This window comes from Xenopus laevis, chromosome 1S, assembly GCF_017654675.1.
Source record: "Xenopus laevis strain J_2021 chromosome 1S, Xenopus_laevis_v10.1, whole genome shotgun sequence".
Taxonomy (NCBI): domain Eukaryota; kingdom Metazoa; phylum Chordata; class Amphibia; order Anura; family Pipidae; genus Xenopus; species Xenopus laevis.
In genome coordinates this window covers 41,404,606-41,417,459 of record NC_054372.1, presented here as the reverse complement: position 1 = coordinate 41,417,459, position 12,854 = coordinate 41,404,606, and positions in this window count along the sequence as shown.

Below are 12,854 nucleotides of genomic sequence, written 5' to 3'. Positions count from 1 at the left end.
TTCCTACTTACATTTGTGCATAAGAACCTCAAGATGTGATTGAACTCTGCTTTCTGCTCTGCTTAGTTTACAGCTAAAAATGGAAATTTGAAAAATGTTCAACTGCATACTATGAAATACAGCAAGAGACCTGCATAGCCAGTACATTGGATTAAACTCAGTTTTTATTTACATAATTGTATTTATAGAACTTTCACTTTAGTTGAGATCTTTGTAGTAGTGTTATTTTACATAAGTAAAATCAGTGGTTGATGATGTGGGCCTATGCAGTGTGGTGAGATCACTATCAGGATACCTGGGAAAGTCCAGTATGGGGCTTATTTATCTCCGAGGTTCCTAACGGAGTGGTTCCTGGACTATTAGTCCAACCCAAATGTTTTTTGTTTTCCTGAGGCACCTCAGGTGGATAATTAAAAAGGCAGCTCAAGCCAGAATAGGGAACTCCAGTCTGGGGAAAAGACATAGGAAAGCTACTTGTGTGATCTGACTGAGAGGTTTGAAATCACCAAAAGGTTTGGGGCTTTGTTTTCTGAATATTTTCTGTTTTGGGGAGACAGGCGGTAGGCCTACTCCTGTGTTAGTTAGAAGCCTATTAAATGGCAAGGATTTTATTTTGAAAGAGACTTCACTCTCATGAGTTGTGTTTGGCCCATACGCTGCTTTACCCCCAGACAGCTGACCCCCCCATCTAAATCAAATTCAATACCTAATAACCTTTTCTATACATAATTCTCATTAAAGCATAATTTTTCTAGAAAGAGGTGGTCATTATTAGATTTTGCCAGCAAGTGAAAGTACATTCAACAATGAAGCTTTCTAAACTACACATCGTGTAAATGTAGAGATATATTTCTTATACTGGCTATCTAGAAGATGGAAAATCTAATTCTTTAAATACATAAAAAATGTATACACTGCAGAAAAGCAAGTTTCTTAAGTATGACATACAGTTTCTATGGTAAAATAGCTGGCCATAGATTGATTTCTTTATTGTCCGTCATGCAACATAAATGGGAAGAAAACAGATTTATACCTGTCCATTAGTCTGCTTAAAACCAGAAAGTGTTCCATTTTAGACAATATTGCATTACTCTGCATAAACAGTGATTTGAAATTTATTCTCTGGAGATGTACTTGAATTCATTTATTATAAATCCTTATTTGCATAAAAATGACTTCTTGTTTATGCTTTCCCACTCTACCATTTCATGTGTTCATGAGGATGAATCTATATTTGTTCTTAGTTTGCAAATCAGATAAAGCAACAGCAGTTAATGATTTCAGTCATATTCTGAAACTCTGAAAGCACCATATTTCTGCATACTCTTATCAGGGGTAAGGTAAAAAGCAGATCTACAAAATAATTTGAAATTAAGTCCTTAGGGCATCATCTCCATATCAATATCTTTGAAACACATGTCCTTAAATATTTTGGCTTCTTTGGTTGCTATTTTATGTTGTAAAAACTGGCAATTCAGTTAAACTTACATTTCTATAAAGTACTTGTAAGAGAAGCCCTGTGAATATAAATCCCTTTACACTTTAATTATTCCGTCTTTTTTTCTTTAAAATGTATCCTTTATTTGATATTTGGACATTCTTTAAATTGCCTCTACATAGCCTTTCATTGTTATTAGCAGCTTAAGCAGTCTTTTCAGTTGTATTCGTACCTGCAGGACTAATTGTTTTTTGGGGTGTAGTCAGTAGAATGACGAATAGCACCATATTAAGTAGCATTTCTGCTCTGCAGTACTGGGTACAGAAGAACATTTTTTCACTTGATACAGATGTGCTACAATTTCCCAATGCATTTTGTTTCATCTGGGGGAAAAATGCATTTTTTTCAATGTATTTAGCACAATTAAAAAAAATCATTGGCTCCAATGCAATGAGCAAAGTTTTCCTCAGTTTTGCAACTGGGACAGGTTCACTTATCACTAGTGCTGGAGACTTGGGTGTGATTCTGAGCAAGATGCTAAATGCACTAATATGTCCTCCCTATCTTTTCTCCAGGTGCTCTGGTTTCTTCAAAATTTAGTGTGTGCAGGTGTTTTGATGTATGGATGTTATAACGACATTAGATTGTGGATAATTCATTTCTTAATAGTAGAGTGACTAGGATAAAGGTGGGAAAAGGTCATTCTAGCCTTTAATTTCTCCCCAGGTACTGAGAGAGGCTCCAGGAAGGGAGTTATTAAACAGAGAATCGGTGCTCTGTTTATTAGCCAGGGACTCCATTCTGCAGATCCGGTCCAGAGATTGGAGCTCACCTTCCACAGGAAATCTGTCCTGTGGAAAGGCTATTTAAACATAATTGGAAGCTTAGAGAGGGTCTCACAGCAGGGCACAGCAGGTAGGAGACCTGGCTGTGTTAGGAACTCCCAGTGGAGCTGAGGGAGCCGCTTGCCACTGCAAGAAGCAGAGGGAGCCTGTGGCTGTGACTAAGAGACAGATTATATTGTCTGTGTGGGACATTGAGGAAAAGCCAGGAGGCTGAGAAATTCCCTCAAAGACTGTGAGTACAGGGGTGACCCCAACCTATGTTTTGACTGGTAAACGACAAGGGTCCCAGTATAGTGAGGGAACACTTCATATGAAGGTAGCGCCCAGTGGGCAAGGATTTATTTTTATGGTTTGTTATAAATACTGAAATGGTCACCCCTGTTTGTGAATGACTTACTGTTTGGGAAAATAAACCAATGTTTCTTTGAAGAGCCTGTGTGTCCCTGTCTAACTGCTCCTTTTCCTATGCTACCAGCCCTACCATTTGCTAAATTCCCCCCAAAGTTATGTGTTCAAGCTGCCAGCTTGCCACTATATATATATATATATATATATATATATATATATATATATATATATATATATATATATATATATATATATATATATATATATATATATATATATATATATATATATATATATATAATGGATAATGATCATGATAATGCTCGTCACTGTATGATATATACTGCATAGACAATTTCTTTACTTCTCCTCAAACACTTTGCATGACCATTTGAAATCTTTTTGATAGATGGAACTTGATGCCTCAAACTGCAACATGTCAGTTATAACATTGTATTGTTGGATCTGCATTTCGAATTCAAAAATATGAAGGAAATAAAATACTGCAGCCTAAAACTTTATTTGAAAATAAAATTCTTACAAGAGCTAAAAACCATGGTATATATTGTGCTTTCAAACTTTTCTATCCATATGGAAACCAGTTTCATTATATCCGCCTGGTATCATTAATATGTCAAATAAGAATTGTCACTTAACTTCAAAATAAAGATCATCTGGAGATGACACACTCAAATCTAATCAAATATTTATATTGGCCTCTTGGTTCATCAGATATAAAGTTCACAACAAAAATAACCACTATAATGTATTTTTTAAACTCTTAACTTTTTAAACGTTTTTTGCTTAATAACAATACTCAACTATAATTTTAGTTTGAATCTTGAATGTCCAAGGAGTAAATAATACTTTTTAATATTTTACTCACGTGTAGCCAGTCTACACGTGAGTAAAATAAACATTATGGGGTTTTACATTTAAAGGGGTGATTGACTTCTACACAACTGCATTTCATATAAAAATATATGCAGAATCCTGCATGTTTGCAATGTTAAAAATTTCCAGTAGTTTGCCAACAAATCACGTTTAAAGTTAGAAACTGGCCTAATGCAAGGTTATTCTACATGTATGTCCTGAAGGGGTCACAGACCCTGTCCATCACTTCTATAAAGGAGTATGCAGAAGGCTTACTGAAGGAAATGTGAGGGCAGAAATTGACTCATTAGCTGTTCTGTGCATGTGTGCCCCCTCCCCCCATGTTGTCCGCAGGGGAGTCCCTTGACCTTTAGTTACACTCCTGTCTCCCTCGAATATTTTTGGGACACTGGCATCCTTGCAAAATGCTCCTCTGCTTTGTGTTGAAGCAGAGTCAACTTTTAGAATGAATTGTGTGTGTATTAGGCTCCCCAGTCAGCAGCTATCAGGACCCATGTGTGTTATTAGATTGCAGTGAGGGTATTGCGAGGTGTCAGAAAACTTCACTTACCGGCTTTCACAGTGCTTAGGCCATTCTATCACCACTCCCTGCTGCTGCCCCCATTCAGTTAACTGCAATAGAAGGGAGAAATACCTGTGGCCCCACCATTTTCGAAATGTTAGTTATTAGGTGGCATTTGTGTGCATGGCAGCACAGATGGCATTAGTTGGGTGATTATTGGTGGGGAGGGGTGGTCAGTGGCAGTGGCAGTAGGGCCCTGGATCGTGCGTCCTCCAATTGGCCCAAGGGTATCTAAGTCTAATGCTGCTCCCACTATAAACAAATGCCAGCCTGACAATAACCTCTGTTTTTAGTTTACAGGCTTTGTCTAGGAGAAGATGTTGCTTGGGGTTTTCTCAAAGTGTAAGTTACCTGGCAGCCCAGGTGAGTTCCAAGAAATCGTCGATAGCCCTAAATATGGTAGCACCTGCAACTTCTTTCTGGAACTCCATAAGATCAAGCCCCAGTAATAGGATATTGGGAATCTCTTATGGACCTTCTGAATGCAGAGGAGGAAGGAGTATCACTAGGTAGAAACCATAATGTTAAAACCAGAATGCTTGGGACCTAGGATATTCTGCATAAAGGGGTTTTCAATAATGTGGATCAACATACTTTCACTCTACTGTCTTATTACAGATAAAAGAGAAGATAGTAGAATGATCTGCTCAAAATGGGCTTCATGTGACATGGCATGCCCATGATTCAGAGCTTTTAGGATAACCTGTGTCAGGTTTCTTGATAACTAAAAAATGTAAATCTGTTAGACATACAGAGAACTTACCCTTTTTTCCACTTTTTATTTTCAGACCCAGCCTTACTTAGGAGTCTGGGATGTTCTATGGATCTGCTCGTAAAAAAAAAAGCAAAACATAATATTAGTGAATTATGCTTTTTTCATCTAATACTTTAGAATACAACCTAGTTAGTGGAGGAAAAGTTTTGTTGGTTGATTTGTAGTTTTGCACTATTCAAATGTCATTCATTATAGTAGTTGCATGTCTTGGGCAGGGGCGCTTCGCCAATGAGGCGAACTGAGAATTTCGCCTCAGGCGGCAGGGCCCCACTAGGTACCAGGGGCGGCAAAAACGCTGCCTCTGGTACTTTAAGAGACGAATTTCCGTTTTTCAGACCGGAAATTCGGCTATTCTAATGCAGAGAGCACAATTATGCTCTCTGCGCTAGCGTCCTGGCCCTCTCTGCCGCCCTCGTGGACCCCCCTGGACCCCCTCCGGCGCAAAAAGGTGAGCTTATAGGGGAGGGGGGGCAGCAGCAACTGCAAGCTGCCTCAGGCAGCAGAGGGGCCAGGATCACCCCTAGTCTTGGGACCTAGGCATATTGGAGGGGGGTGAATATATGTTTTTCTAAAGTATGGAGTCTAAAAGTTTCACTCTTGCCCATGGTTCTTTGTATAAAATATTGATATTGTATGCATTTACTGTATGCCTGTATTTTTTGTCATGTTGCTAGCTGTGTTAATAAATGAACCCTTATTTGTTTAATGTTCGGGCTAGTTATTTTTTCAGCAGACATGGAAATGCTGCAATATTGTGCATTTCACCATCTGCAATTTTTTTTGCAAAACTGCATCACCATTTTTTTGAAGAGACAAAAAAGTCACCAAGACAAAAACACCCATTGACTTTAAAGGGCATGTAAAGGCAAAAAAAAATAATCCAATTTTTACTTTCTATAATGAAAAAGAAACCTATCTCCAATATACTTTGATTAAAAAATGTGTACTGTTTTAATAAGAAACCTGACTGTATGCAGTGAAATTCTCCCTTCATTTACTGCTGTGGATAGGATTTGGCAGATGGTCCCTAACTGCTGAGCAGGGAAACAATCATACTTATGAACAGCAGGGGGAGCCCCCGCCTTACTTCCCAGCCATGCAGAACTCAAGCAGCTTTGTTTATGAAGATCCCTAAGCAGCCAAGACCACACTGAGCATGTGCACAGTCTTAGTCTTGCAATGATGTTTATCAAAGTTACAAGATGGTGACCCCCTGTAGCCAACTTTGAAAGCACAAATTATTTGTTTGATTAGGCTTGTGGTGCAGTAAGTTCATGTTTATATTTAGTATACAAAATACAGCATTTCTAGCCTTATTCTATTAGACTTTACATGCCCTTTAATGCATTTGGAGTGAGAAAAAAAGGAGTGCACGTAAGAAAAAATTGTCATATTGACTTCAATGTGTTTCCCTAATTTTTCTTGGCAAAGCTAATGTGGACAAATTCACTAATCACTAGCTTGGGCCATCACATGATTTTTGGAAGTTGTCCTATGACTACAATTTCATTAATGACAAAGCAAATATTTTATAAATGTTTTATTTTTTTCTGAATTAATAGAGTATTGGGATTTTAACATTAGGATATTGTGGGATTGGTGACAACCACAGGTTACTATGGCAACCAACTCTGTTGCTAATGTGTGTATATATATATATATATATATATATATATATATATATATATATATATATATATATATATAAAACAAGTAAATTATTTAGAAATTATGTTATAATGTAAAATAATATATCCTTTGTTGACAATGACAAACATAGTTTTGCACAAATTATAAGACTGTTTGTTTTCACCACTTGTGTGAGCTTTCCGGCATAAAGAATTGTATTGGTTTTCAGAAGAAAATTTGTTTGAACTGTGTTAACTGTCACATCTGTAGTATATTTTCAATTTATCATCTCAGGCTAACTGTATAGAAACATTCCAAGTGATTCCCACAAGGATATGGTTTTTCCTTAACTTTGATTTTACTAACTGTGCCTTAAGGCAGTTATCCATGTATTTCAAATAGCACACTGAATAAAAGAAGTGTAAAGAATATGATAAGACGGACAAGCCTAAGGTTTTGTCACTTATGTCATTATTAGAATAACTGTACAGTATTATTCAGGAAACTTGGTTTGAAGCGACAAAACAATTCTATATACATATTCAACCTTTTGTTCTTGGGAAGCCCTAAATAAGATGAGGAATGAAATATATTTTAGCATTTCTCTTGAAGCAGAACGTGAAAAATACTTGCAAAAGAAGACATATGAATTCTAGAATGAAGTGAAATGTTTTATATATACTATTACTTAATTGGCATGAAAATGATTTGTTCTTCCTTTCATATTAAAGGGGCAGTTCAATTTCCATACACATTTTTCAAGTTCAATTGTTTATAGAAATACATTTTTTGTGTTAAAGAACTTAGTTCCGTTTAAACCAAACCATGTTTCTAGATTTCATCTAGTATGGTATGAATGGATTGGATAAATTGATTACTAGGGTAACTTGGACCCTAGCTACCACATCATTGTAACAGCAAACTGGAGAGCTGCTGAATATAAAGCTAAATACAGTAAAACCACATACAGTAAAACTTGTCTTAGAATATCACTCTCTACATCAAACTAAAATTTAATTTAAAGGTGAACAACCCCTTTATTAGAAGAAATGAGGTTTTGTTTGAAAGGTGATGTAAAGTTATCCCATACCGTTAAATGATTCTATGTCAATCCCCAAACTAATCCAGTTTCCAATACATAGCAACATAATAAGTTAGGTTGAAAAAAGACAAGTTACATCTCGCAAATCTAAAAAAACCTCTCCAATTTGCCTCAGAGGGGGAAATAATTTCTTCTTGACTCCAAGATGGCAATCGGACTAGTCCCTGGAGCAACTTGTACTATGAGACATCTTTCATACCCCTTACCTGCTAAAAAGCAATCTAACACCTTCTTAAAGCTATCTGATGTCTCAGTCATCAACACTGATTTAGGGAGAGAATTGCACATCTTCATGGCTCTCACTGTCCAAATATTTATCTGGAACCTCCATTCTTCTAATCGGAATGGGTGCCCTTGTGTCAGCTGGAAGGACCTACTGGTAAATAAAGCATAAGAGAGATTATTATATGATCCCCTTATGTATTTATACATAGTTATCATTTCACCCCTTAAGTGCCTCTTTCCCAGCTTGAACAACTCAAACCTGACCAGTCTTTCCTCCTAGCTGAGATTTTCCATATCATTTACCAGCTTAGTTGCCCTTCTCTAGACCCTCTCTAATTCAATAATGTCCCATTTGAACACTGGAGGCCAAAACTGTACAGCATATTCTGTATATTCATATACTGAATATGAATACATATTATTATGGTCTCAGATAGCACTGTTTACTTGTCAGTACAGCAGGAGCCAATAGAAAGAAAGCATACATGAAAACCTAAAAGTGCCATTATGCTTAGATGCCATGTGGGACCAGCCGTAACATGAAAGTGTTTTTGATTCCATTATTCTGTTTTGTTTTACAAAATAAAATCAACTTTTTAAACTGACACAAAAAAACTACTTTTTAAAATATTAATTTTCAACTAATGTCCCTTATAGGTTATGTTGATCATATTTCCCTGCTATGGATGCTTTTGTAGTTGTTGTTATAGTTATAAAACCTGACTGTTTTGCCAACCTGACTGTCCCTTCTCAACTTGTCAGTTTCAGTTTCTAATGCTAAAAGATTACTGCTGCACAAATATGGTGGCCCGGTAATAGAGGAACATGGGGGATCAGAGAGGTAATGTAAAAGCATTGGGCAAATACTTTTGTGGCAAAATTATAATAAGCCTGCAAACACAATGTTATGATAGATAAAAGGTTTAATTTTTAATAACATGTGTACAATATTTACATTTGTAATTGCAGTTTATTTTTTTACTTTTTAGCAAGTGAAAAACAACAGAAACATTTATCTCTACACTAAACATAACAAAGTGATGTCTTTAAAGACTGTCTACATGAATATTCTATTTTCAGAATAACAAAATGTTGAACATCTCTCATATTTATGTACAGTGTTTACCTTGAGCATTCTACCTGTGCTTCATAGATTTCTAAAAGTTATATCTAGATTCATTTAGAAAATAATTCCAGTCAAGAGTGTTGCGTAATATGTTAAATAATTAATGTGGATTCCATATGTTTTTAAATTGCAACAGAATGTTGCTTGGTTCTCTGCAATGTTTCCTGCTGTTTTGCATATGCCATAAACTTTATGATGTGAACCCATCAAATGGTTATGAAAAAAATCTCAATAATGTATTGATGTGGAAAGCAAGCAGGTGCTTCATCTTCTTTTAATTGCCCATTTCTTATCAGCAAACACTGTAATTGTCTGGTTTATAGCTTTACAAAATATTTCTATTTCGAACTTTATCATATCTGCACTATGAAGCCAACTATAACATTGCATAGAACTATACAAGTATGGGATCCATTATTGTAAAACCCATTAATCAGAAAGCTGAGGCTACACATTGCATAACCAGTAGGTTAATAGTTCAAGAAATTGCTTAACAAATGTATTTGGGAAAATAACATGGATCTGTTTTTCTATCTATTTTAGTAAATATTCACATGTTATGGGGGTCACTTATAAACACTGGGAAAAATGGCAGTCACCCATGGCAAATTGTTGCATTCATTATTAGCGATGAGCAACATTTTTACAAAGTTTTGCCATTAAAATTATGCCCACAGACTCTTGTCGTACGTCAAAAATGTTGCGCAATTTGTCATTCGTCAAATAAAACATGTCACCCATAGACTTCAATGCATTTTGCGAAATTTCGGCGTTTCGTGAATTTTTGGCAAAACAAAACGAATGTTCCCCCTAATGACGGACTCAGGGCGGCGGCACCTGGGTCACGATGGGTATGGGGTAAGATTTGCAGTGTTTTTTATCATTGGGAAATGCAATTGATGTTCTGTGTGGGGAGTTAGGGGTGATATTGCCAACTCTCTCTTTCAAGCTCTGGTCCGGGTGTCTGCACCCAGACCATTAGATATCGATGGTGAGGGGTGCACAGACTCTAAGCAAAAGTTTGATTGAACTCCAAAACCCATTACCTGAAAAACTGATTTACTCAAGTAAAATCCAGGAATAGTGCTGGGGATTTTGTCTCCATAATTTCGGATATATTCATGGATAATTACAGATTCGCCCTTCACTATTCATTATCCTAACTGCAGCTGGTAAAAAAAAGACAGTCACTGATTGGTTTCTATTGGTTACTGCCCACAGGCAAATTTGCCCCATGTTAATAAAGAGTGTCTTGTCTTCTTTAAACATACACATCTACCCCCTAAGTAATAAATGCCATAAACAGAAAAAATGTGGGCAATGCAACACTTTTTCCCTCTATATGACTAATTGTTACTTGAGAATGGGACTTTTCAATGTGACCCTTCACCTCAAGCCTTCCCACTGAACCCCATTGTTACATACAAGAATAAACCACCAGGAGACAGAGATTGGTAAAATGGTGCTGTTCATAGCAATCACGGAATCTGGCAAATTAGTATCAATATGTTGGCTTTATTGAGCGCATTAAAATTGCTAAGGAGGGGGATTCACATCTAACGCGTTTCGTGTCAGAAGACCTGACACTTCATCAGATCTGATGAAGTGTCAGGTCTTCTGACACGAAACGCGTTAGATGTGAATCCCCCTCCTTAGCAATTTTAATGCGCTCAATAAAGCCAACATATTGATACTAATTTGCCAGATTCTGCGATTGCTTTGAACAGCGCTCTGTAACGGTAACAGAAGCGTGAAGTGGAAGCCGGCTAGAAGGAGCCGATCTATCGCGAGAGCTGCGGCTTAGCAGGAGCTGGCGTGCAAGGGAAGCGCTCCGCCATTAGCCACATCGCATTCTTTCATTGGTAAAATGGTCACAGCATTTATTCACATTGTATAAATAAATAGGACATTTCCAGAGCAACCCAAGGCAATATTCAAATCAAGAATTCCATAAAAATCACAATTACTCACTGAAGGCTTGAGAACATTACTATGTCATTATATACACCATTGAGTATTAGGCTGCCTCTACCTACAGAGCGGATGGCTCCAAATCTGCTATCAGCAGGAGCTGCAGCTCCCACCATAAGAGAAGTTCAGCAGCCCTGCTGGTGGCCCTGTAACTGTAGTGTCTCCATGATAGGAAATCCAAGCAGGCTGTCACATAGCACAAGCAGTAGTAGCATCTGTATCAATCAACCCACTGTGCAGTCACAGGAGAGAACCTCCTTTCTCCCTCTTCTAAATTTACCTGTGCAGTACTCTGGCAAGGTCCTACTGTCACAACAGGCCCAACTGAAAACCTTCAGTTTGTCTTGTCCCCATGATAACTTTATAACTATTGGTTAATAGTTAATAAAACATAGGAAATTAATTAAAAATACAAATAGTCATAAAATATACAAAAACATTTGTACCCCAGGATGGAATACAACTGGCCACTAGCCTTATGATATAATTATTTTTAACATTACATGTATGCAAAAAACATTAATAGATTCATTTGTAGTGATGAGTGAAATTTTTCGCCAGGTTTCACCTGATAGCCTCCAATGTGTGAAAAAAATTGTTGTGCATCAAAAAACAATTGTGGCCCATTGACTTTGTTGAATATTTTGCTGTTTTGCGATTTTCAGGGAACCAAAACGGGTCATATTCGTCCATCACTATATTTGTTGAAATAAATTTGAAACTAGAAAGGGAAGTTTGAGAACAAACTTCATGTTGGTTTGAAAAAACATGTAAACTTATTGAATATAATTTGAATGGCTGTTGTTGACTCCACCCACTTTTTGTAACCTTTAACCTTATTCTCCCAGTGACCAACTGTAAAAAGTTTGGGGACACTGACATGAAACCTGTGTGAATGGCAGTAGTTTACATTTTCCCATTATAATCAATGAGAGAACTCTGGCTGTTCGTGGCTCCAACCACTTTTTAAACCTAAAACTGCAGTCACTGAGTGACCAACTGTGAAGAGTTTGGGGACCCTGGCATTAATACTGTGAGAATGGTAGCAGGTTCAACTCCCTCCAATGAAAGTTAATGAGTGAAATCTGATTGGCTGTTAGTAGCTCTGACCACATTGGGACATCCAATAAATATTATATTTTCGTTTAAATTGACCCCATGACTATGTGATTCAAGATTCAAGCTGTAAAAGTGGCAACAATTTAAATTTCCTATGCAAGGTCAATGCTGTTTCCTCTTCCCACTTTTAGGCATCCAACCAATATCATCTTTTCATTCAGGTTCACCCCATGACTATGTTATTCAAGTCTGGTGAGTGTGGCCTCAAATCTGTAAAAGAGGCAGCAATTTGAATTTCCCCCTTCAAAGTTATTGCTGTTGTTGGCTCCTCCCACTTTTTGGCATCCAGCCAATATCACCCTTTCATTCAAGTTCACCCCATGACTGTGACAGCGGAGGACTGTAGAAAAAGTTACCTATTTTTTTTTTTTTTACACATCTGCTGTTTAGGCTTACGCCTAGGATCATAGGGTCCCAAGATCAATCACACATACCCCTCCACTTGTTCCCTAGGGGGCTGTGTAAAGTATGATGCATTTTGCTGGCAGTTTGAGCTGTTACTGAAGCGCATGGAATAAATTACCAGCAATCATGTACTGTACAGGTATGGGACCTGTTATCTAGAATGCACTGGACTTGGGGTTTTCCGGATACCAGACCTTTCTGTGATTTGGATCTTCATACCTCATAAAATCATGTAAACATTAAATGAACCCAATAAACTGGTTCTGCTTCCAATAAGGTTTCATTATATCTTAGTTGGGATCAAGTACAAGCTACTGTTTTATTATTACAGAGAAAAAGGAAATCATTTATAAAAATTTGGATTATTTGGATAAAACGGAGATGGCCTTTCCATAATTCAGAACTTTCTGAATTT